Below are 23901 nucleotides of genomic sequence, written 5' to 3'. Positions count from 1 at the left end.
CAAACCTAAAAAGGGGGGTTGTTTATTCACTGTTCAATTGGCATGGAACTCCTGTATCTAACCATATTGTTAACATCCACAGTCTGTTTTCAATTTACTTCATAAACCCATGAATTCTACACAAGTGCTTGTGGGTGGAAAGACGTCTACTTAATACATGTTAATTTGTGTGTATGACATAGAAATGGTTTCTAAAAAGACAGCTCTGTCCCCTAACCCTAAATGCTGACAAAATTTCCAGCACGCCAGGAATGTTGTTACAGATGTGTACACGCCATGAAGCTGAATGCAATTTTGCATCTCTTATGTGGTCCTTGTGCCTGTGGTACCGAAGTAAAGCAGTTTCCTGATAGAGCTGTAATTGCTGTCTGGTTACTAAACATATTTCCCTAGATGTAAGAAATTTTTTTGCTTACAAAAGAACTAGAAACGTTGTGCTCTTCTGGTATCATGACATCATAGTTTAATACCAGTACCGAAAACCACATTTGGGGCTGGAAGCAAACAAAATCAGTCCTGCTTTCTTCCGTGAAGCTGAACCACGTGTGTCCTCCCCACAGACATCAGGTTCTGGCAGAGGGATTTCCGCCCTGTGACAGTAACTCACCATCCACAGGCGTGGGATAAGTGTGAGAGGCCTTGTGATGCCTTACAGCAGGAAGCCCACTCACATCTCCTTCTACAACCACACACCTCACTTGTTGTGAGTGAGGCTGAAGCAGCTTGTCTGGAGGTGGCACTTCCACTGCAGTGTAGCCCATGGCAGAGACATTTCTGCATGGCTTTTGCTGAGCTGTGTGGTCTGTTTCATAAGGGAAGCAGGTGTTCTCAGCTGTATTTTAAAATGACAATATGTTCTAGTTTTATATTATCTTGCAGTAGCTGCCATATATTTATTTAACACAGCAAATAGATGATTATGCTATATCCTAATTGCTTTCTAGACTCACCTTGGGCCTAAGCCATCAGCCAGCTCCCAGCACCGCTTGGTTTCGGTTGGCCCAGCACAGGGATGCAGTGTCACTTTGCCAAAAAAGGGATAGAGATGGTTGGGGCAGTGTGAGCAGTGCCATTACATTACATTGCAATATATTACATTACTGTCTGGGGAGTGGAGAAGGGGAGGCTGTGGTCAGCCGGGCTATAGGGACTGATCAGTATTTCACCTAGTTACAAATTAATGCGCAGCTTTACAGAGGATGCCTGGTTTTAGGGGGCTGATTTGGCTCAGGAAATAAGTCAGGTTTTCAGCCCTATTGTGTCAGTTGTTATTTCGAGTAGAAGTGATATTTTAGGAGCCAAAGGGGTTACAGGGCCGCCTTACCAATGTTACCTCTTCACATGAGGCTAAACAAGGAATTTGCAGATTGCAGCTTGGATTTAGGTGAAACACCTTTTGCGGCAGTTAAACCTTACACATCAGACGCCAAACTTTCCAAAAGCTATGAGCTGTCTGTGGGACTCAGGCAAAACCACGTGTTTGTGCGTGTTTGTGACACTGCTCCCCACTTATGATTAGGAAAATCTTCAGTCTGAAAACTTTCCTCAGCTGTGACTAAACAAGACTTTCACGTACACAGCTAAACGTTAAGGACTGGGACTTCGATCTGAAGGTCAGGGTGGTGTGTTTCTCCAAGCCTGGCTACACAAAGTAGGAAGAGAAACCAGAACATTCTGTAGGTAAACCCTTTATGTATAGATGTGAAATGTAAGGTCCAAAACTCTGCCGTATTTTTTCCAACACATGAATCAGCTGAACATTTGCACCATTTCTTTTTTGTCTGCGTGAGAGTAATCAGGGAAGACTTTCACAGTGTAGTCCTTCAGTTTTGGGCAGTGCTTTTTAATGCAACACTGGATGAGAGGTAATGATCTCAAGTTGAACCAGGGGAGCTTCAGGTTGGGTATTAGGAAACATTTCTTCTCAGAAAGAGCGGTGAGGCACTGGAATGAGCTGCCCAGAGAGGTGGTGGAGTCACTGTCCCTGGAGGTGTTCAAGAAACGTGGATTGGTGGTGTTTCTGGAAGGATGGATGGAACTGGAGTTTCCCTGTGATGAGGCATTGGGCTGAGAAAGGACTGGTTAAGGGTGCCTGAAGCTGCTATCTCCCCCTACCAACAGCCCCAGCACAAGGAAGTGCTGAACACCAACTGCTGGATGAGGACAGTGGGCACGTGCACAATGTTTGGCATGGACGGGCAAAAAGCCATGAACTTCCCCAGCTGCAGAAAAACAATCTGAAAGTTGACTTCTAGTCATCAAGTGCTCCACATTGGAACCCATCTGGATCAATCCTTACCGAATGTCTCATGCCTCAATGATAAATGTGATGGGTTTTCCTTGTAGGGTTCCATGCGTACCACAGGGTAGCCTGCAGGTCCCTTCCCAGCCTGCTCCAAGTAGCAGCTGATCTTTGAAACAGAATGAATACCCAGGAAATCCTAAAGGGAACACATCTTCTGACTTGGTTCTTCAGTAATGATGGCAAATGAGCACTCTGTAGCCTTAGGCTGAGGAACTGACAAAGAGCAGGAGCCCAGGGGCAGCTCTCACAGTCACACATGGCCAGCTGGTCGCCACGTGCTCTGGGTGATGCCAAGCACTTCATGGTTCCTCCAAGGGTTTGCGTACAGATCATTCTCTTTTAAGAGGCACTGCAGGTAGCAGTGGGACGTCAGCTTCTTCCTTGTGTTATTCCAAGGTGTGTTTTCCATATATTCCTATTCAGAACCCGATGCTGTGGTAGGACACGTACGCAGCATGGAACAAACTGAATCCTACAACTGGAAGCCTGGAGAGAAGAACTCTGAGTCTTACAATCTGAACTGTTGGGTACGCATCTGCCCTGCACCCAACGCAGCCTCCCGAGGGCAGGAGGACGTGAGAGGGCCCCGAAGAGCTCTGCCCGGAGCCCCCAGCACAGCCCGGGCACAGCGGCGAGGGGCTCCCGGCGCGGCCGGCGCTGTCACGGGGCAGAGCTGAGAAGAGGGAGGAAAAGTTGCCGGCTCTCATTAAGATTTACGATCCGTCTGAACTTTTGTAGTCCCGAGGCTTAACGACAGATGGTGGTGTAACTCCACCAATTTTGTGGCGTCTCCGATCGCTTTGATGTTGCAGTACAGGTTCTCTTCGAGGTGACTCCGGTTAAACCCCGCGTTCCTCTCTGCCCGAACCGCGCCGGGCGCTGCGAGGTGCGGACGGGGAGCGGACCTAAGGAGAGAGAGGACTCGGTTCGTGCTCCGGGGCCGTTTACACGCAGCGCTGATGGAAACGGCAACGTGACGGGCACCTCGCGCCGCCAGCTGCGCCTGGAAAACGCATTAAATTAATTAAGGGAAGACGGCTTCGAAGCGGTTTATTTGAAGCGAGAAATACAATACAAATGCGCAGATGAAATCTCGAACCGTAAATAGGAACAAATAACACGCGCCTTGTTCATTAGGAGGCCAAGTTGTGTTTTACGCGCCGATCGCTGCTGTAAAAATAAAGAGAGTCGGAAAAGTGTTTGTTCGCGGAGCGCTCACCCCGCGCAGCGCCCACCCCGCGTCGTTCCCCCCGCACTATCCCGCACCGCACAGCGCGGCTCGCGGCGTCGGCCGCTCCGCTGCGAAGCGGATTTCGCACCGCTCGCAAAGAAAGCGCAGCGCGGCCGGTCCGGGCGCTCCCTCCAACAAGTGCGGGGCACGGCGCGGTCCGCCGCCACGAGAGCCGCCGCCGCCCGTGGGGAGGAGGGCGGCGGGTTCGGGGCCGAGCGGAGCCCGTGACGGCCGATTTCGTTTGCGGACGGCGAGGAGCGCGGGGGGCGCCGCTCGGTTCCCCCCCGCCCGCAGCCGTCGGGGGGCGACGGGGGGCGGCTGCCCGCGGTCCCCGCGCTCCGCATCCCCTCGGCCCCGCAGCGGGCTCGGCGGGCGGCACCCGCAACCGTTGCACTCGCTTGTGCGGTGGAAGCGAAGCGGCAACGGGGTGTGCGGGCGGGGGGGGCGGGGGGGGGGACACGAACACAAAAGAGTTTCAAGTAGCAAATAAATATATTTTACGACCACCCATCGGCAGCCGCGGCGGCGGCGAGCCTGCCCCGGCGGTGAACTTTCACCTCGCGAACCCAGCCTCGCCCCCATTGGCCGGGCCCGCAGCCGCCACGGCCCCCTCCCGGCCCCGGCCCCGGCCTCGGCCCCGCCGTACGGCCCGTTCCGCGGGGCAGGGGCCGGGAAGGGGCAGCGGCGGCGCGGGCGCTGCGCGGAGAAAGTTTCGCGGAGCGTCGGACTCCCGGCCCGCAGCCGCCTCCCACGCGCGTCTCCCACCCCGAGGGCGGGCAGCGGGCCGCAGACGGTCGGCAGCGCCGGCACAACGCGCGGCTTTGTTTTCTCTCCCCGTCTGCTAAACTCGTTGTGTCTAACGGAGCAAAAGGGGGGGGGGAGAGGGAGGGAGGGAGAGGGGGCGGGGAGGGGGGAGCTGGCAGCAGGTGGAGCGGGCACGGGCCGGGGGGGCGCGGAGCGGGGCACGGCACGGCACGTCCCGCGGCACTTTCCGCCGTTGCCGTCCTCCCCCCTGCGCCGCCCCCCGCGCATTATTAGCACTTCTGTGCAGGCCACTCGGCGATCATGTGAGGGCTCCCTCCTCACTCCCCTTTCCTCCGAAGGAGTCGGTGTGTGTGCAGCGGGTTTTTTTTTTTTTTTTTTCTTCCTCTCTCTCTCTCTCTTTTTTTTTTTTCTGCATTCCCAACAAAACACATACACACAGCGGCACACTCCGCACACAGCCAGACCCGCACGCCGGCGCCAGGCAGCGCCAGCCCGCGGGAGGCCGCCCGGCCCCGCCGCCGCCCCGCGCCCGCTCCCGGCCCCGCCGCCCCCCCCCCGCCCCGCTCCCGGCCCGCGCGTCCCGGCGGCGGCGGCGGCTCCGCCCGCAGAGACTTTGCATGTGCGCGGCGCTCCGCTCGCCCTTTCTCTCGGTGTCAGCTCGCCGGGACGCCCCGCACGGTGTCTCCTCCCGGTAAGTGCTTACCCCCCCCCCCCCCCCCCGCACACCCCCTCCCCGCACACACCCGTCCCCTCCTCCCCCCGCGCTCCGGTGTGTGACTCTCCGCTCCCCCCGCCTCCGCCGCTCACTGACTTGCCGCCGCCGCCGCCGCGGGAAAGTTTGGCGGCGGCCCCGCGGTGACATGTGTGTGTGTCTGTGTGTGTCTGTGTGTGTCTGTGTGTGTGTGTGTGTGTGTCAGCCCCGCCGCGCCGGGGCCGCTGCCGGCCGGGCCGAGCTCTGCCCCCCCCCCGGTTGTCCCCGCGCGTCCCGGGGCGGCAGCGCGACGGGAGCCCGGCAAACAACCTGTAGGCTTCCGTGCGGGGGCTTCCAGAGAGCGTTCCGGAGGCGGCTCGCCCCGCTCCCCCATCTGTTTTTTTTTCCCCTTCTTTTTTTTTCCCCTTTTATTTTCTTTCGCCGCTTTTATTTTATTTTCCGAGCCCTCCCCAGCAGACAGCCGGGGTGAAGAGCCGTGTCACGTTTCTCCTTTGTGTGCTGCCCGCCCGCCGCCGGGAGACGCGCACCCCCCCTCCGCCCGGCCCCGAGCGCGGCGCTCCGCCGGGGGCCCCGCTCCCTCCCGGCCCGGCCCGGCCGCCCCCCGACGGCCGCGGGACGGCGCGGCACGGCCCCCCCCCCCCGCGCTGACAGCCCCACCGAAAGGCAGAAAAAAAAAAAACAACCACCCGCAAAAAGCCCTAAAAGCGGGGATTAATAAATAATGCCGCGGAGTTCCGGAGGCGGCCTGCAGCGCGGGGGCTGCCCTTCAGGCTGCCTCTCGCCATTCAGGAGGGCTGCGGGACCCGCAAAGTTTTGAAAGTTTAATTTTTTTCGGAGCGGGGAGAACGCGGCGCGCCCGGGGCTGCGGGAGGGAGGGGGCGGGGGGGGGGGGGGGCCGGGCCCGGCCTGTGCGGGCACTGCGGCTGGGCGAGGGCGGGCCGCGGGCGGCCGGGGCTCTCCTCCTCCCGTGCCGGTGTCGGGCTGAGGGCTGCGGGCGGCGAGTGGGTCCCGGGGGGGTCCCGGGCTCCCGGCGGGGGCGGCACGCAGCGCTGAGACGGCGCCGCCGCTGCGTCCTCGGGGGGAAAGAGCTCCGAAGTTACCCCCCCAAATTTCGAGCGGCGGCATCTGTGGTCTGCGCGGCGCGGCGCGGGGCCGCGGAGGGAAGGCAGAGCGCGGCGATCGCTACCTGGGAACCGCTGCCGGGTTTAAACCTCTCGTTTGTGTACTTCCTTAAAGAGAGGAGCTCCCCTTCCACGGAGGATGCCCCTTCGCTCGCCGCCTGCGCGCTGCCCCTCCACAGCTCCCTCCGCCCGGGGGAACCTCTCCGCTGACATCAGCGGGGATGTGTCCGGTGGCTCGGCGGGCTCAGGCCCGGGGTGGTGCTGCCACAGCGCGGGGCCGTGGCGCGGGGCCGGCCCGGCTCGGGGAAAGAGGCGAAATTTAAGAGATTCTGACAGGTTTAATTCTCTTTTCCCCGCGCTAGGTAATTTAAAACCATTAAGGAAAAACATTACTGCTAGTAATATTACTCTAAAGAAAATATGATTAATTATTAAATCCGTTTCTCTAATGCTACGCCGAACCCTTTTGAGTGAGATGTAGATTTGAGTGTTCAAATTAGTATTTATTTTTAATTTAAGGTTTCTCCCGACTCTAATAATTTCTTCGTATTTCATACAGATAGGGAAAAGATGCCTGTTTTGCAGTAGTTCTCTATTTTAGCGCAGTTCGTACGGAACGGCAGCGTCCGGTAGTGTTGCTGTGTGCCTAAATCATTTATTTACCAACTCGGAATGGTCAATTACTGACCAGTTGGGGGAAAGTCGGAGCATTCCAAGTGCAGCGCTCCCCACATAGGTGAAGCGACCTTGGCGTCGGCTGATGGATCTCCCAGCACCATGCAGAGTGCTGCAGAATTAGCTATTCTGGTTTATTTTAATACGCAGGACCCCGAGTGCACCGCTGCATGTGCGGCCTCGCGGCGCAGGCTGGAACGTTAACCTGGGAGCCTGAGCAGGGGCACTTGTATAAATATTTGGGTCTTTCTTTGTTTTTAGTTCAGCCTCCGGGATCCCGAGGTTTTGTCACGAGACCTTTGTTGTAGTGAAGTGTTTGTAATATTTGGGAGAGGGAAAAAAAAAAATAAATGAGATGTTCCCCAGCTTTCTCTTCAGCGCAGGTTTGTGTAAAACTACCAAAGGTTCAGTGAGGAGCAGCCTGACGAGTGCTCGCAGGGTGTGAGGAAGAGCAAAGCGTGTATGTTGACTCCAGATAGTTAAATTTATCAGCAAAAGGCGCTTGTAACGCTGCGCCGGGCTCCGTGTCGTAGTTAGGGCTCGATTCCAGAGGTAAGTGACGGGATTTTTTCAGGAGTCATCTGTTGCTTATGTGCTTTTTAAGCTTCCTTTAATAAAAGAAAATTTCAAGATTAGAGATGTGTTTGCTTAGAAACATTCTCACTGGACTTCAAAGTATTCTGCAGTATTGCTGTCTCATAGGCTGTGCTTTGTGCACTGGTTTAGGTGAACTGGGATAAAGCGTTCCGTGTGCTGAGGAATATACCTGATTCAGCATTGCACGCCTGGGATTTGTTCAAGGCTGCCGGGCTGAAAACAATGCAAAACTTCTGAGATCTCACCCGTGCTCTGGCAGCGTTTTGCTGTGTGTCATTGAAAGTGTCACTTAACCTCTTTGTTTCACCATTAAAACGTGAGGACTGGTATTGCTCTCCGATAGGGCGATTAATTAATATTTCTTGAGTGCCGAGCGCTCTTTTGTTCCATTTCTGTTTTTGCCGGGTTTATTTTGGAGAAGTTCAGTTCTGATGGTGGTTTGAAAAAGAATGGTTGGTGGGAGACCGTGTTTTTGCTTTGTGAGTCAGATCATGGAGAGGTCACTCGCTCGTAGGGATGGAAAATGATTTAGGACATAGGTCACCGAGAAGTACTCATGGGATGATTTTGACTGGAGAAAATTGCACATCGCCCTCATACTCACCAATGCTATCGACTGGGCTACAAAATACTAATTTTTGGTACGCTTGAACTGATTACTCTTTTGAAACTTTGTGGCAGCCAGTGGGTCTGGAAGTAATGCAAATTCTATATTTTTTCACCGCCACTGTCGCATACCTCTCAACTAATCCTCGTTAAAAGGAATACTTGTCATTTAGATCCCCCTTTTCTGTCCTGTTTTGACTTTCTTGGTTGCGTGTGTAAATTAGTGGCACCAGAGAAACTGACTTAAAAAGATGTAATGGTGGAAAAGGCTTTCTGCAGTAAAGTGCCCTCAGTATTACAGCTCAGTGTTACGTGTTTGGAGGTTTGCTTCCACGTCCCCTCTGTCACAGAGTGATTGCATTTACCTCACTGTGGCCATTTCCAAGGATAGTCTTAAACTTGAATTTCAAAACCACCGCCCTGGCATAAACACAAGGAACGGTCCCACAAGTATCATTTAACGCTGATAATCTTTTCTTCTCCTTTTTTAGGCTCTCAATAGTTTAATGACACTTAGAATTTTTTTTTTCTACGTCTTCCAAGATGTGTGCTTCAAATTGTAAGAGGCACCTCTGTCCTTTGCTGCAAGATCTGCATCTGTTCTGGCTTTTCTGCTTGCTTGCTTTCTTTTTTAATTTCTGCTGTATTTGCATTCTAAGGGCAAGACAACGTTTGGTGTTTGGAAGCTGGGTTTAAGAGTGCCACCAGTAGCTCATCTGTGCTGTCATCACTGAAGGAGCTGAAAATAATCTTTTTAATGAACAGTTGCTGCGACATTCATTGGTGCACCAAAGTGTGGGTCGGGATGATGCTGGAAAGTGAAGTTTGAGCTGTGGGGAGTGAGTCGTGTGTGGAATCCTGTTTAACGTCGTGTTTTCAGTTCTCATTTTAAGGCAAACTAAATGGAAATGTTAAGCACGCTGTGCTATATTATCACTACATTAAGCGTTTGTGGTGAATTGTAGAGGTTGGTCAGGGGAGGAATGAGAGCACCGTAGGCTTAACTTTTGATCCGTTCAGCTCACTGCTTCTTCCTGCAAACAGTAATCACGCGTCCTCCTCCTTACAGCTGCAGCTGGAAAGGGTTTCGCTGCAGTTTGTTTCACATTTAAATCTGTGCGGCTGCAGGCAGGCTGATCCCCTGCACACTGCCAGCGGCTCTTGACGTGCCTTGGGCTGGGCTGCCCGGCTCTCTCAGTGACTGGGGCTTCATGCACCGAGCTGGGCTGCCCAGCCCTGCCAGCAGCTGAGCTTCGTGGGGGTAGGAGGGAAGATACATAGGTGTCTTTCCTACCGGCGGAGGCGGGCAGGTTGAGGTGATGGGCAGCAGCTTCAGTCAGCACTCAGAAGGGGCGTCTGTGCCCAGAACCCCTGTGTCCCTCTGTGAGAAGTTTCTGGCCCACTGGTGGCAGCAGCCCCTATGCCGGGTGTGCTAGGTAGGCCCTTGGGCCTCTGCTGTGCCCAGCCCACGGTGCAATTGAGTTGAATTAAGCATCTCTAGGAGGTGCTGGCCTATGCCCGCAGCAGGGAGCCTGCCTGCAGGGTGCTGGGAGGATGGCGGCAGCAGCTCCTGGGCCCCAAACAGGCAGTGGGTTTGGAGAGCAGCGTTCTGAGGGCAGGCAGCGTGTCGTTAGGTGTAGCTGGGAAAGTACGTCTTTATAAAAGATTGCCTACACCTCAGGAGATGGATGTTTTGTTGAGGGAATAGGCACGGTCCTATTGAAGTCATTTATTTTTTATCTCGCAACGTGATGCAACTTTCATCAGGATTGCTCTACTAGGAAAATTTAAATAGCGATGTATTCAATTATCCATCTTCTGCGTTTCAGCCTAAAACAACACGAGTGTATTTAAAAATCCGGGTTATGTATTTGAGGTAGGTTGGATTTCTGTGCTTGAGCCACTTTGACGAATTACGTACCTGACACGTGCATGCGTAAGAAGGCCGCGGTGGTGACGGATGGTGCCGCTGTAACTTCGGTGGTCTGCGCCCTGGGGAAGGGCCATCCCTACTCCTCCTTCTGCACTGCTTCTCCCACAGGGCCGGGCTGGGTCTGCACGCATCGGGACTGGTGCTCACAGGGCATTCCCACGCTGTGGGTTACTGCAGGCATAACACTGTGCAATGAGGCTGTCAGGTGGCGAATTCGAATTTGCGCAGGGACGGGTAAGGAAATGGAAAAGAGGGGAGTGTATCCCTAAACAGCATTTAAATCTCACTGTTCACTCGTAGCTAAGCCTTAGAGTAAAAAAAAAAAAAATTAAACTCCATCATTTGGTTGATTTCTCTTTTGTAACTCTTATTGCAAGCATTAAGGAGGCACATTGTTCTTTAGCACGGGAACCAACCCTGTAAAAAAGGCTGTGCGTAATCCATATGCAGTAAAACCTACAGCTGATGTTTAACTGCTTGGAAATTAGATCAGAAACTGACAAGTTTTACCACTTACAAATAACGTCAAAGAAATTTTAAGGGTTAGCTGTGGGAAGCCACGAAGGGCTTTGGGGAGGAGCGTGACAACACAAAAACGATGAAGATTTGGGGACTGCTGTGGAAAGCAGCCAGAGAAAACATGTGATTGGGCCCGAGCCAGCCGGCACGGCGAGGGGGGGCTGCTGGGGAAGCAGGGATTTGCAGCAGAAAAGGCGGTGTGATTTTCTTCTGATGGCCAATATCTGACGTGCATTTTTTGCCATAACTTCCTGTCAGGGAAGGAGCAACCAGCATTGTGCGTGGCAGCGTTCCCCACACAGCCGGGCACAGCGTGAGCGAGCACAGGAGGAGTTCTGTCAGTGCGTGCTGGCTGTGCTCCGGGCCTTAAGGTGCTGTAAGCCATCGCAGAAAAGACTTGGGTTTTATAAATTGACAGTATGTGTCTTTGGGTACTTATTTATTAGTTGCTGTGCCAAAAGCTGGTTTTTAATTAGTGCCGATCCAAGGATCACTTTCCCGGTGTGGCAGAGCTCTTCTTAAAAAGATAAAGGGGAAGAAAAGTGTGTAGAAGAGAGAGGCTAGTGTCCTTTGGAGTCTAAAACACAGTAATTGAAATATTTATGATTCGAGGCACTACTCTGCGAGAGAACACAGACAGGGTTGTGGTTTCATTACAGTACTTACAGTATTCTCATGACCTAAAAATGAAAACACAAAAACCTAATGTAGTCAGGTGTGCACAGACTGCAGAGATGCGCATAGCTGATGAACTGCTGTTTCCCACTTGTGTCGATATGTTTTCTTCTTTGGGTAAGAAGACACTTAATTCAAACAAGGAATAAGCAATTATGTTCAGCACAGTCAACATACAAGGCAGGATGCAGAGACGCTCAGGTATGTGGTAGAAAGGATTCCTCAGTTGGAAATGAACCTGTGGATTATATGGGTGCTAGAACTGTGTAAATATTAGGATGTTACTTTGCTAAAGATCTGAAATGCTTTCACCCAGAAATTCACTCAAACTCATTTGTTTCCAGTCTCGAATGCATTTAAATTACTTTTAATGTTGTGATGACGCCTGTAAATTGTTCTCGGTACACAGTAACTGTCAATGTACACTGGAAAATACACGTGGTCAGTAGTTCACAAGATCACTGTACTGAAGACACAGAAGTTTCACAGTATCATAAATCCTTGCACATTCTTTGGCTTAATAAGAAGGAATTAAATGTGTTTTGACAGAAACTTGGACATAGTATTTAATAGCGAAAAGATGTGTCTAGCATTGGAAGCGGCGACCAGTCTGTTCCTGAGCCTGTGTTTATTATTTATAGGAAGGGGTGTGAAGGTACTTGGGCAACTGGAATTTTCTATCTGCTGAACTTTCTCAGGGCAAGTTTTTAAAAATGTAGGTTGAAGTGGTGTTTTTTCCTTATGTTTTCTTCTTTTTTTTTTTTTTAAAACGAGATCGTGTCTTCAGGCAGTCTCTGAGCAGCCAAGAGAATGGCAAAATTGTCACAGTACTGGTGTTATTTTCACAGGACACTGCTGGGTGGGGAGGCTGATGACTGTTGAAATGTGGCTGCAGCGGGTGTGTAGCTGTCCTGGGAGGAGGCTGCAGGCTTCAAAGTGAGTGTCTGTTGTGTGGACTTACTGAATCTCAGATTGTAGGACAGAAGACATCGTAAAGAAGAAGCACACCCAACATTTTCTCATCTTGATATGAAGACTCTCTGTGATTACTAAGGGTTTTCAGCTTAGCTGCTGAGGCTTGTTGGTATGTTTGAACCTTCACATGCAAAGCAGGTATCAAGAAGTTTTTCTGAGTCTGCTTAGCTGCTCTTCATAACTACTAAGGCTGAGACTGGAGACCAACCAATGTGTGTAAACAAAATGCCATAGATTTGCAAGGGAGACTTTTTCCTTCCTGAGGAATCTATAGTGCCCATGGTTTTTCCAGGACTGAATATTTGATGATGAATTCAACTTGCTGTCCTCTACCACTTTTTTCCTTGACAACTGTGACGAGTGTGAAGAAGCACACATGTAGGGTGATGCAGTGTGCTGCAAGATCAGTGCATGTTCAGTAAGTGTGACCAGAAGCTTGCCAGAAGTTTCACATGTGCTTTGTGTGCAGCATGGAGGATTAACACCTGTAATTCCCTACCTCTTCCTTTAGGAAGGATATGGCTGTAGGCAGGTTGGACTGCTTACATGTTTCATTCAGCCTCTCCAAGACACCCGTGTTCTTTCAGGCTTTTCCAGAGCAGGGGAGGAGCAGGCAGTTGGACAGTGCTCTGGTGGTACCTCCTTGCTGTTGATGCTTGAGAGCCTTCCCTCTGTTGTTTACTTGCTGCATGAGAGGAGAGCTCCTGTAAGGTCTAAGAAGTGGTGGGTGGCACAAACTGCACGATGCATTCCTGGGCCTCCTGAGCTGCAGACTGGGCACGTGTATCTTAAATCTTCATGTGTTCTGACTCAGTAGAAGAATACAAATATATTATTTGATTACGTGTAAAAATGGAACCTGCTGTGCTGGACTTAACTGAAATGCTGTTTTAACCTTTATTCAATACATGTCTTTGGTAAGATGAATAAATCTTGAAACCATTAAGCATATTATGCAGAGGTGCTTGTACATTTTGTGAATCAATACTGCTTATATAAAAACCTCTCATTATACTTATGTATCATTCAACTACAGTTTTTCTGCCCCTAGTGACTGCCATTAAACTTCACTAAACTTCCCTGTTAGCAGAACAGGGAAGACACCATTTTTTTCAAGTCACTGCTAGGCCTGCAGTTTTGCCCCAAATTCAGTTACCAGCAGAATTTTCTCCAGCTGAATTTCTCTTCATCTTAAGTCATAGAGGGGTGGGAGCTGAATGTGACCACAGACTACAAGAAATAACTTTCTTGTTGTCACCTGCAATATTACCGTAATTGGAACTAATGAGTCGGCAGTTGCACAATATTTATGTTGCAATCCAAACTGACACGGCCTGGAATGCTTTGGGAGCAAAACACAACACAGACCCGAGCCTTGGGCAGCAGGGTTGGGAGGAGCAAACTGCCCCTTGTAGGGACCTCCTGTAGTGAGGTGGTTTATCCTCTGAGTTCCCCTACCCTGCTGTGGGCCAGGGTCACTTTCCTGGGGGAGCGGGAAGATGCAGTGAGGCATTGCTCAGAGCCTGACTGCAGAGGTTGCCCGTGGCATTTGTAGGTGACGCCAGGGGTCAGGCTGCAAACACTGATGTTTTGGTAAATGGAAGTACTGGGGGAAGTGCTTCTCTGAGGCCCTCTGATGGAGACGAACTCTGTTTATTTTTACTCCAGACACTGGGAGGGTCTTTGCCAGGACATATTATTTGGAAGAAACTCTTTAAATGTGTTTACTTTCACTTGATGGATGGAAATAATGAGTCAGCATCCCGTGTCACCTTTACTTCCCAGATGGTGGTAGGCTCAGTGAGATGAATGCTTCGCCGTGCTGCTGCTCTCGTAGGCTCTGCGGCAGCTAATGGACTTGATCTATTACTCCTGGCCTTCACTGTGAATAGAGCAGGGTATATTTTCTGGTGACTGACATGCTTAGATCAGCGGCCGCCAGATACCTGGTCAGCTCTTCAGCTGAGCTTTAGTGCCTGCTTTAACCCCTCAGGGCTCAGCTGCTTGCGGCATTTAAAACATGTCAAGTGGTTTTGCTTTATAGCAGAGATTTGACTCAGCAAGACTTGTGCTAACTCTTGCTGAAGATATGAAATACAATTTGTAGCTTATAATTGCTGCCTAATATGATCTTGGACCCTTACTTAAAATCCATTTAACTGATACCGTACTTTCTTTATAAGGTTATTATTGGGAGCTAACCTTTTCTTGTGTTGTGGTTAAATGTACAGTGTAATAAGGGTGTTTTTTAATGTGTTTAAGAGTTGGAAGATGTGTTAGAGGTAACCTTTATGCAGAGAGTTTTATATAGTTGTGGTGAGTATAGCGATATTAAAATCCTGAACATTAGTACCATCTGAGTGTAATTTGTTCTCGTGTTTTGTGTGTGCCTCCAACGGAGGATGGTACAGTATATTGAGAAAATCAGTTTTGATCTCCGCTACCTTTCCTACCACTAATTACTGACTTTGTGCAAATCACTGTCTTTGGAAGGTTTTTCTACTGTTCATGTATACAAAAATACAAAAAGCATAGCAAATATAGCAGATGAACTGCAGGTCTTTCTTTCTCAAAGTTTCAAGGAGGGCAAACCAAAGCTGAGGTTTTAGGCACCAAATTAAAAGCTTCTCAGAAATCTTGACTTGCTTGTTTAACGCCTGAGCCACGTCTATTGGGGATCTCTTGGGATCACTAGATTTAAAGATTAATTTTTCTAAACAACAAATGTCAGTAATTTTGCTCATTTGATTGCCTCACAGGGATGTAGATTTGGTTAGATTTGTAAGTTAAGTAGGTTATTTCTCCAACTTTTTTTTTTTTAACAGATACCAAAGTGTACATGTAGAATTTAGGGTACATGAAAAGTATTTCAGAACTGTGCCCTTCTTGAATGCGTTTTAAACAGCAGTGAAGAGGGTGAAGTTTTGCACCAGCATTGAAAAAAGCTGCTTAAGCAGAGTAATGTGAGTGTCATATGTATGGACAGCCTTTGTGGTTTTCAGTTTGCTTTTTCCAGTTTCTCTGTTTGTTCTATTTCCCTGCTGTTGAGATGTTTTGTTTTTAATTCTTATTTTTTCACTTTTTTTTTTTTTTTTTTTCATTTCCTTTCGCTTTTGCCTCAGTGGGACACTGTGGATTGGAGAGGGGTTGCAAGTTTTGTGCATGTCAGCCTGTTGGCCTGTAACTGAGAAATACTTGCTTTTCTCAGGCTCAGTAAACTGTTGTCAGGGGTGAACACAGCAGTAGGGACGGAGTGGGCAAGAATGGCCCTAAGAGAAGCAAACACTATTTTTTATCTTAAGTAGAATGTGGAGGGGGGCAGCGGTCACAGCTCATGAGGTTGAAATTAACTGCTTTTAGCATTGTGAAGACGACAGTGATGTAGACGAAGTGCTATCCTGAAATTTATAAGTGTAATTCTTGGCTCAGATTTAGATTTCTCGTGGAACTTTAGGGTAGAGTTGCTTAATCTCAAGGCAGTAAAGATAAATTCATTAATGGTTATGAGGTGTTGAGATAATTAAATAGAGGATGCCAGTAAATTGCTTTCTGAAGCTCAATGACTGTAAACTCTGATCTTCTAATTTAATCTGTCTACCACTTCCCATCCCGTTGCTGAAAGGCTTTGGAGACTGAGAAATTAGTCCTGCTCTCAGCATAGCAACTGCATGAACCGAGCCGTGTTCTTGGAGGGGAAAAACGCCTCAGTGTAAGTCAGTACTGTACGGACAAAGGGTAGCTGAAACAGGTTTTTGTGTTGTCTGTCATGTTCAGAGATGTTTTGTTTCTTGCTAACTGGCTGAGTTCTGCACTGGCCTGCGATGTTCCTGGCGTACACAGAAGAAAAATGAAGAAGGAAATGACCTGATGAAAGAGATCCAGTCCAAATGAGAGAAATTAACCAAATCCATTTCTTTTTGCTGTGGTGCAGTATTGCTCAAGTCTGGCTTTTTGTTGGTCTAAGCCAGTGTTATCACTGTGTCACTAGACAGCGATTTTTTCTTACGAATTATTTAAATGTGTGCAGAAATTATTTCAGAGAGAAATTAGATGCTTCTGAAATTAGCCTTTTCTAAAGAAGGGTATTTTATCTGTGTGAGGAAAGCATTCATTTTACAGTTTTAACCTGAGCTTTTCGGAATGGAAATACACATAGAAATATATTCTGGCTCATTTTAAGGTTGTGTCCGTGTTTTCTCAGCAGCTTATTTCTTTGTGTAGAGCATTCTTCATCTAAAGCGCTGCATTCTGTTAGTTTGCTTAATGCTGTATCAACTGTAGTGCAATCCTTTGAGCTCTGAAGTAGTCTTGTGTCACGAAGGAAGTGGTCAAGAAATACGGTGACATAAATGGAAGAGCTCTGTGACAGGCAGGATTCAGTCTGCCTCTCTGGTGCTGTTTCATGTCCGTTATTGATGGATCTGGCTGTGTGGTGCCAGTACCTCTGAGGCAGGCCCAGGCCTCCCCTGACCTCTGTGTGAGAGCTCTGTGTGCACGGAGCACTGTGTGCTTCTCTTGCTATGGCCCAGCCAGAAAGTCACCTGGGTGCTCCCTCCTTGCTTTCTCCTTCTTTCTGGTAGCGAGGAGCTTCTCCTGGGATAAGCATATGGGAAGATTTCACCCTTCTGGGACTCAGACATTTGCCAGATCAGGCTGGATTGCTTCTCATCATGAAGAACCTGTGTTGTACCAGTGGCTGCAATTTGCGACCTGGGCCCAGAGACGGTCTGATTTATTTCTTCACCTGAGAAGTATGGGATAGGTAACTGCAGATCATAAGGTTGAGATGGAGGCTTCTGTGTCTGCACCTAAGTCTGGTTGCTGGTGCCTTGACAGAAACAGCATCTGTTGTGTGATCCTTATTTTATCCAGGACACTCCAGTTCCGAAAGACAGTCAAGAAATGTAAATGGAAGAGACAGATGGAGAAGTAGTGGAGAATAATCCTGATGGCAGACTTCGCTGTTTCTTTTGGCCAAGTAGTTTGACATCAATTTTAAAAGTCTAGTGGGTGAGCTGAAGTGATCTGAAGCCAAAAGAAAGGAACAGACTCTGAGCAGTGCTGCAAAAGGAGCTTTGCTCTTCCTTGTGGAACATAGGTGTGCTGGTTGAGCCTCATCCTCTTGCTCCTCTGTTACTGTTCTGGCTTTATTTTCAAGGTGAAAGTACCATGCATATCCAGTAAACGAAAATTCTGAATTGAATGATTATGTTTATGGAGAAGACGTTCCTTCTTAAATTAGCCCCCAAATAATCTTTGCTTCAATTATGGAAAGGTGAGAATAGGACTCTTAACACCTAATGTAACAGATTTACCTTCTAGGTGTTTCTTACTTTGCATCTGAAGACTTGATGTGATTATTTAAAAGGTGAAGTTGTATTATTTCTGAAGTGCACTGTCAGCGTTTCTTTGTTCTAGAGTGTTCTGTACATTTTGGGTACAGCAGCAGTAGTTGGTGCTGTTTAGTTTTGCCGTAGAAGAATCGAGAGAAAGTGAGTTAGCTACTAGAAGTATTCATAATACATACTGGAGATTTCTAAAAGAAATTCTGTAAGTTAAATTTACTTTATGTGTGTGTCTGCCTCTTGTAGTAAGGCCTGTGTAAAACATAGCTAGTAGTTGTGCCTAAGCTGCTTCCAGCCCTACCATCCCTTTCCCACAAAACATGTACTGCAGAAATGAAGACCACGCCTTTTGATTTCCATTTGGCAGATCTGAAGTACTGGCAGTAAATACGGTTTTGGTGAACTCTGCAAAAGTTAAAAACAAACAAAAAATGACGAATTGGTAGCTGTACCACAAAGCATTTTAAACGTTCTTGTCTCTTGATTATTGCAGTATAGCATCAAAGGCATTTCTTCTTCCACAACTTTAAACTTCATTTAAAGCTGCATTTTTGTCGTTAGTGGGAAGAAGTTAATAAAAAATCTAGTGATGTGTGTATGTATGATAACTACAGAAGCAAAGTTTCTGTCCTTGGTTTGCAGTTTAAACAGTTTGAAGGCTCTTGGAAGTTCAGTATATTTGATACAAAAAAGCCATTTCTGTGACCATTTGCAAAGTTCTAATTTGTTGATCTGGAGCTTTTACTCACATAAGGTCGATTAATTGCTTTTGCCACTTCTGTTTGCAGTTCAGTATAATCTCACGCAGACCGCTGTATTTTCTTCTTAGTTTTTAATCTTCTGTTGATGGTTGCATGTTTGTATGGGAAGTCAGATTTTACCACTAATAACTTAAGTATTTTAATAAGCAAATAAATAAGATTCAGAACAATAACAGACCACTGCAAACTGAAAGAGCAGCTAAGTAGTGGAAATTTGTTTCATGGCACATGACTTCTGTACCGGCTGTAGGCTGTGCTGTGCAAGCTCCTGTTTTTAAGCACCTTTATTTATTTAGAAAGTGTTCAGCCTGTTTTTATTTAAGTACCTTTGTATTTAAGACAGACTGAGATAGAAAAAGATTAATAGGCCTTTCTCTTCTATGAGGTATAGTTGAAGTGAGTATGTCTTCCCTGATAATTACTATTCATTAAGGCTAAATACTCTTTCTTTGGCGGAGATAACTCTCAGTTATCTTATGTGGAAAGTAGATGAATGAATATTGGCACTGAAGTCACTTCATATGAAATCTGAAATTCAGATAGTTAGTCTACGAGACCTATGGCTCATCTGCTTTACCTGTGCATTTCAGAAAATTCACACTGCTTTGAAGGCTCAGGTCAGTTACGTTAATACAATGTGACCCTCACAGCAAGGGATTAGAGTCTTAATGATATCTGACTTGGCTCACTTGGCTGAAGTAGGAGCCCATGGTTTCCGTGTGCAGGTGGAACCCAGTCATGGCAGGTGATGCCAAGGAAGGTGCTGTTAGTGTTCGTCTTTGAAAGTGTTTGACTGTGCTGTGCTCTTGGAAACTAGGAATACTGGTGCCTTGCGTTCATCTGCTTTCTCACGAATACTTCTATAGTTGACTGAAAAAGTGCATGCTGACACTGTTAAGAATTTGTCGCTAGAAGGGAAAACACATCAGTTCCCTCTGGGGTAGGCAGTGTACCAGTTATCATGTATACATAATGGACAGGAAGGAGAGTTCTGGAATCTTCAGTCAGACAAGCAAAAATTATGTAGGAGTTAAAAAAAAAACACAGGAAATAATATTGCTGATAGTGAAAGGATGAAGAGAGGAGGAAAACTTCTGTCCCTCTCCATTTTTTAAGGAGATCAGTTATGGTTTTTGAACTTTGGGGATTACAGTGCATTTTCTTTGCTAGAGAGCTGTCAGAAAATACAAAGGTTATATCTATGCAGACAGCTTAACTTGCTTTCAAGCTCTCCAAAGTGCTTTAACTTATCTCACGTTCAGCTGCAGAAATCTGTAGCCCTTGGAGGAAGCAGAGGGCTGTCTGTCACTGAGGGCAGGCGGGACGGAGCTGTGGACGCAAGCTGCAGCATGGTGTGGGGCTGCAGGGCTCAGCGAGCGCGCCCTGTCATTGTGCTGAGGTGCTTACTGTGGGGGCCAGAGCATGGGACAAAGGAACCTTCCTTTACCGTAATCCTCCATTTTAAGCTTTGCTTTTGGAAGTTTTCAGGTTATTAATTCTGGAGAGCAGAGCTCTGAAATAGGTCTGTTTGCTTTTGCTTGCTTTTACTCTTTCAGTTTTCTTTCCTCTCACGCTTATTTAAAGTTGATCCTGGCAATAGAGGGGATGATTCTAAAAAAAGGGCTTTCATCAAAGAAGGAGTATCCTAAAACTTCTACCTAACCAGAAGTATACCGCAAGGTGAAGAAGCTGCATAAAATACAGCGGCGGTACAAGAAGCCATCACATTTTTACCGAAATCGTACAATGGAAAGTGCTTCGTGTCAGCTGAAATGTCAGATGTATCAGGAAAAAGTTAAAGTGGAACCTGATTTCTGTAAGGCTAAAGATTCAAGTAATTTGCTTAGGGATGCAGTAGAAAATCAATCTTATGCTTGAAAGAGGGAATAGTAGCCTTCAAGTCTCATCTCATGTTTTGTAGCTGATTGCCTGTTTTTATTATCTTCCCCCCTTTCCCTTCAGTACTTACTAATGCCCTTTGGTTAACTCCATTATACCTTTGAAAAACTTCTTGCAGAGCTCAGCTGCTTTGGCTTGTTTGCTGGGTAAGCCTCAGTGATATTGTTATAATTAATAGGATGTGTTAAAACTCCCAGAACTGAGTGTTGCAGAACCAGGCTATTAAAACTTCGTACCCCGTATGTTCTGTAGTGTGCAAGATTTCCAACCGCCACAGGTGGGGCTCATCAGAGAACATGGTAGAGCTGCACTGGTGTTGCATGTTTGCTGGAAGCTAGTTTGGCAGCAACACAGTTCTGCTTGTGAACAAGTAAGAGGGACAGAAAATAAGCGCAGTTTACAATTTGGGGGCATCTCTAATTTGCCTTTATTACTATTTTTATAGCAAAGGAATAAAAATGCAAGAGAAGGACGCCCTGTATTTTCAGGTATTGAAAATCTCTGAACATGTGATTCATTAGGAACAGTAGAAGCAGTTTCTCCTAAGTTGCGTGCCACATGATAGCAACCTTTCTGCTTTGTCTCTTGCTTCTCTTGAGTGTCACAGCTTTACTTCCCCTGACATTTTTGATTTTAGGAAAAAAGTGTTTAAAGTTATAAGAAAGCAATACAGAATAAGGAGAGGTGGGTAGAACAATTCGATATGTTTGAAGAATTTCATTTCATTTTATTTTTTTATGACTTGAAGGTGTCAGGAATATTTGTAACTTGCCAGTTCTGTGAAAGTAAAATATGAAGCTGGTTATTTTCTTTCTGTTTTTTAAAGCAGAGGGTAAATACATTAATTGATAAAGCGCAAATCAAGGAATAAGAAGACAGGGAAGGATGCTGAGCAGTCTATGAGCCCTGACCAAATGTCTTATCTAAGTACAAGGAAATATAAGATCTAAATACAGACTTCGCTTTTAATATTGGGGTCTCCAGAGAGGAGAGCTGTGGCTCTGAAAAAAGGATAGGCATTTATTGCTGGCGTATCCACTGAGTGTAGATGTTTTACATTTAAGTTGCAAGTTAACTTTATGTCTTTGGGTGTATAAACAGATAAATCTTAAAAGGATGTAAGAAGGCTAGATGTTTCTGCCTAAATTCCTTCTTTTCTTTTTTGGCATAAACACTGTTTTTGAATAGTTGCTTAAAAAACAAAAGTGTGGAAAAGAAGACTATGTAGAGAGGAGAAACTTGATCATAGAGCATTTTCAGCTTCCTTTACAAAGACATAACAAAGTCCATTAAGAGAGGAGAGTAGTTATTTTACAAAAACACATTATTAAGGATTTCAAGATGGATTTCATTGGGAAATTTTACATTATGATTTAAGGGCTTTTCTAACACACGCCCAGACTTGGTGAAGGAATTATGCCACCAGTTCCTTACAACTATGATATATGAATGATAATTTGACTGCTGCATTTCCTTTTGGAGGAAGCGGGAGGGTGCCTAGTGTACTTATTGGCATACCAACATTGATGGAGGGCTGCTCTGAAAGTAATGCCTCCTATTTTATTATTTTGGCCCATGAGACCAGAGGCAGATGTTGATGGTACGGCAGTAGGAATTGAACCTTCCCACCGTTATCCCACTATATTTGTTGCCGTGCAACAGATGGCAGCAGAGGGGCAGTCTGACAAAACGATATCTGACATGAAAATGTGTATGAAGTAAAGGTGCGTCATTGAATTCCTCCATGTGGAAAAAAATGGAACCCACTGACATTTATTGATGGTTGCTGAGTATTTGTGGAGACCAAACGGTGTGGGCACAGTGAGGTGGTGGGTGATGCGTTTCAGTAGCAGTGACAGCAACAAGAGATCACCTCCACTGGGGCAGATTTTTGTAAGTGCAGCATGCAGTCTCTTTTTCATCACTAGCAAAAAATGCATAGCTAATGGTGAGAATTGGCTCTTTCAAGTAATGTTACAGTGCTCTTTGTACTGGTTGTAGTTTCCATGCAAATAAATAGGAGGCATAACTTTTGGAGCAACCTACTTGTTAGTTCTATACCTGGCCTTTGACACTCTTTTAAGAGTCCCAGAGATGAACTGGAATGTCACTACTAAGTTCTGTACACAGAGCAACTGTGAGTCTTGATGCAGAAATAGGACAATTCAAATAAATAGGTTGACACCACAGGTAGAAACAGACAAGGGAAAACAAGAGGAGTTACTGTAGCATAACAGCAAATCATCTGTTATCAAATTTTCCATAGGTCTTACGCCAAAGTGGTTTGAAAGAAGTTAACCAGTTAGTTTTGTGGACGTTTGCAGATGTGTGAAGTGTCAGCCTAGATAAAAAGCCTGAAGATGCTTAATTGAAAAAATAACACATAGATGATGGAAGTTGGCAGCCTGGACCTAAAGGAGAAGGAAGTTTACCTCCAGATATGGGATGAGAGGTGATAGGTAGGCTTTGACATAGAAGATAAATGATTAATATATAATAGGTTACTGGATTTATGTCAGTGGAACGAGATTGCATTTGTCAAGATGAGAACAAAAGAGAAGAGCAAGATGTGAAATAAGAAAGGTAGGGGTATTAGCTGTACGGTTTGAGAGGAGAGACAAATGTTAAAGATAGGGTTAGTAAAGGTCCTATAGTATTTCCATACAAAACTTTCGTAAATATGAGTGCACTGTGAGATGCTTCTGTGTGAAGAATCAGTCAAAGATGACACTTGGATTAAACAAATGGTAATGCTTCCAGGAAAGGAGATAAGGAGAGACCTTATTAGCCCTGTAGAGGACACTATTCACTCTCTGTCTACGTACTGCAAAATTGTGGTTCAGCTTGCACCTGCAGCTGAGCAGTGGCATTATGTTAGTGACAGGGAGAAAACAACTTGTTTTAAGTGAGTTTCAGGTTGGTGCGGTCCAGAATTTAAGACGTCTCACTTCATTGATTCTCCTGTGGAAGAAGATCTTTCATAAAGTTTTGTCACTATTGTTCTTCGCTGTTTTCCTCTTGCTGTTTAGTGGCAACATTTGCAACCTAAGGTTATAAGTTTGTGCTGTCGTTCTTGAAATACCACGAAAAATACTAATACGCATCGTAACGTACTTAAGCATTTAGGTTTTGGGGGCCTGGATTGACTTAACTGCATTGCTCCCAAGTAATGAAACAAGGGGTTGGTAATATCATCTAGTACATGTATAGGGAACATGGCCACTGACTGGAAACCTTATTTTGGAAATGTGTAACCAGTCGTATTTCTCCATATGGAGGGTTGAAGTATTTTATTTGTTTGTTTATAGGGAGTTCAAGGAGACATTGCTACTGTAAATTTCCACTATAAATTTCCCAGTTCTGACCTCCATCTTTACTACTCTGTGGACACCCTTGAACAGTCAGTTTTTGGCCAGTTCTGGTGCCTATGGGACCACAAGGCTTTCAGGCTGCTGTGGCTTTCTCGTTTTGTCTTTATTTTAATGCAAAAAAAAAAAAAAAAAAAAAAAAGCCGTGAAACTGGCTGAAGAGCAAGTAGCAACAAGTATAATCACAACCTTGGACTTCAGGAGAGCTAACTTTGCCCTCTTCAGGAACCCGCTTGAAAGAATCTCATGGGGTCAGGTCCTAGAAGGGAGAGGAGTCCAAGAGAGATGTTCAGTATTCAAGCATCTCATCTTCCAGGCTCAGAGTAAGCGCATTCATTCTAGTAAGAAGACTAGCAAAGAAGGCAGGAGGCTTGCCTGGATGAGTGTGGAAATAATGAGAAAACTCCAAAGAGG

General features: G+C 46.8%; 1 protein-coding gene across 11 annotated transcripts in view; it reads left to right on the top strand.

Annotated features, from left to right (window-relative positions):
* The first annotated feature begins 4901 nt into the window (after positions 1-4901).
* Positions 4902-23901, top strand: part of FOXP2 (forkhead box P2) — a 412383-nt gene continuing 393383 nt past the window's right edge. For 10 of the 11 annotated variants that reach the window (NM_001397273.1, NM_001397272.1, NM_001397271.1 and 7 more), the window contains exon 1: positions 4902-4992. The gene's annotated coding sequence lies outside the window, so the exon portion shown is untranslated. Of the gene's footprint in view, positions 4993-6287; positions 7362-23901 lie in introns of those variants that run through there. The other variant, XM_040701928.2, reaches the window with a different exon arrangement.

The sequence above is a fragment of the Gallus gallus genome, chromosome 1, assembly GCF_016699485.2.
Source record: "Gallus gallus isolate bGalGal1 chromosome 1, bGalGal1.mat.broiler.GRCg7b, whole genome shotgun sequence".
Classification (NCBI taxonomy): Eukaryota; Metazoa; Chordata; class Aves; order Galliformes; family Phasianidae; genus Gallus; species Gallus gallus.
Note: the sequence above shows the minus strand (reverse complement) of the source record. Positions and strands in the feature narration are given on the sequence as shown.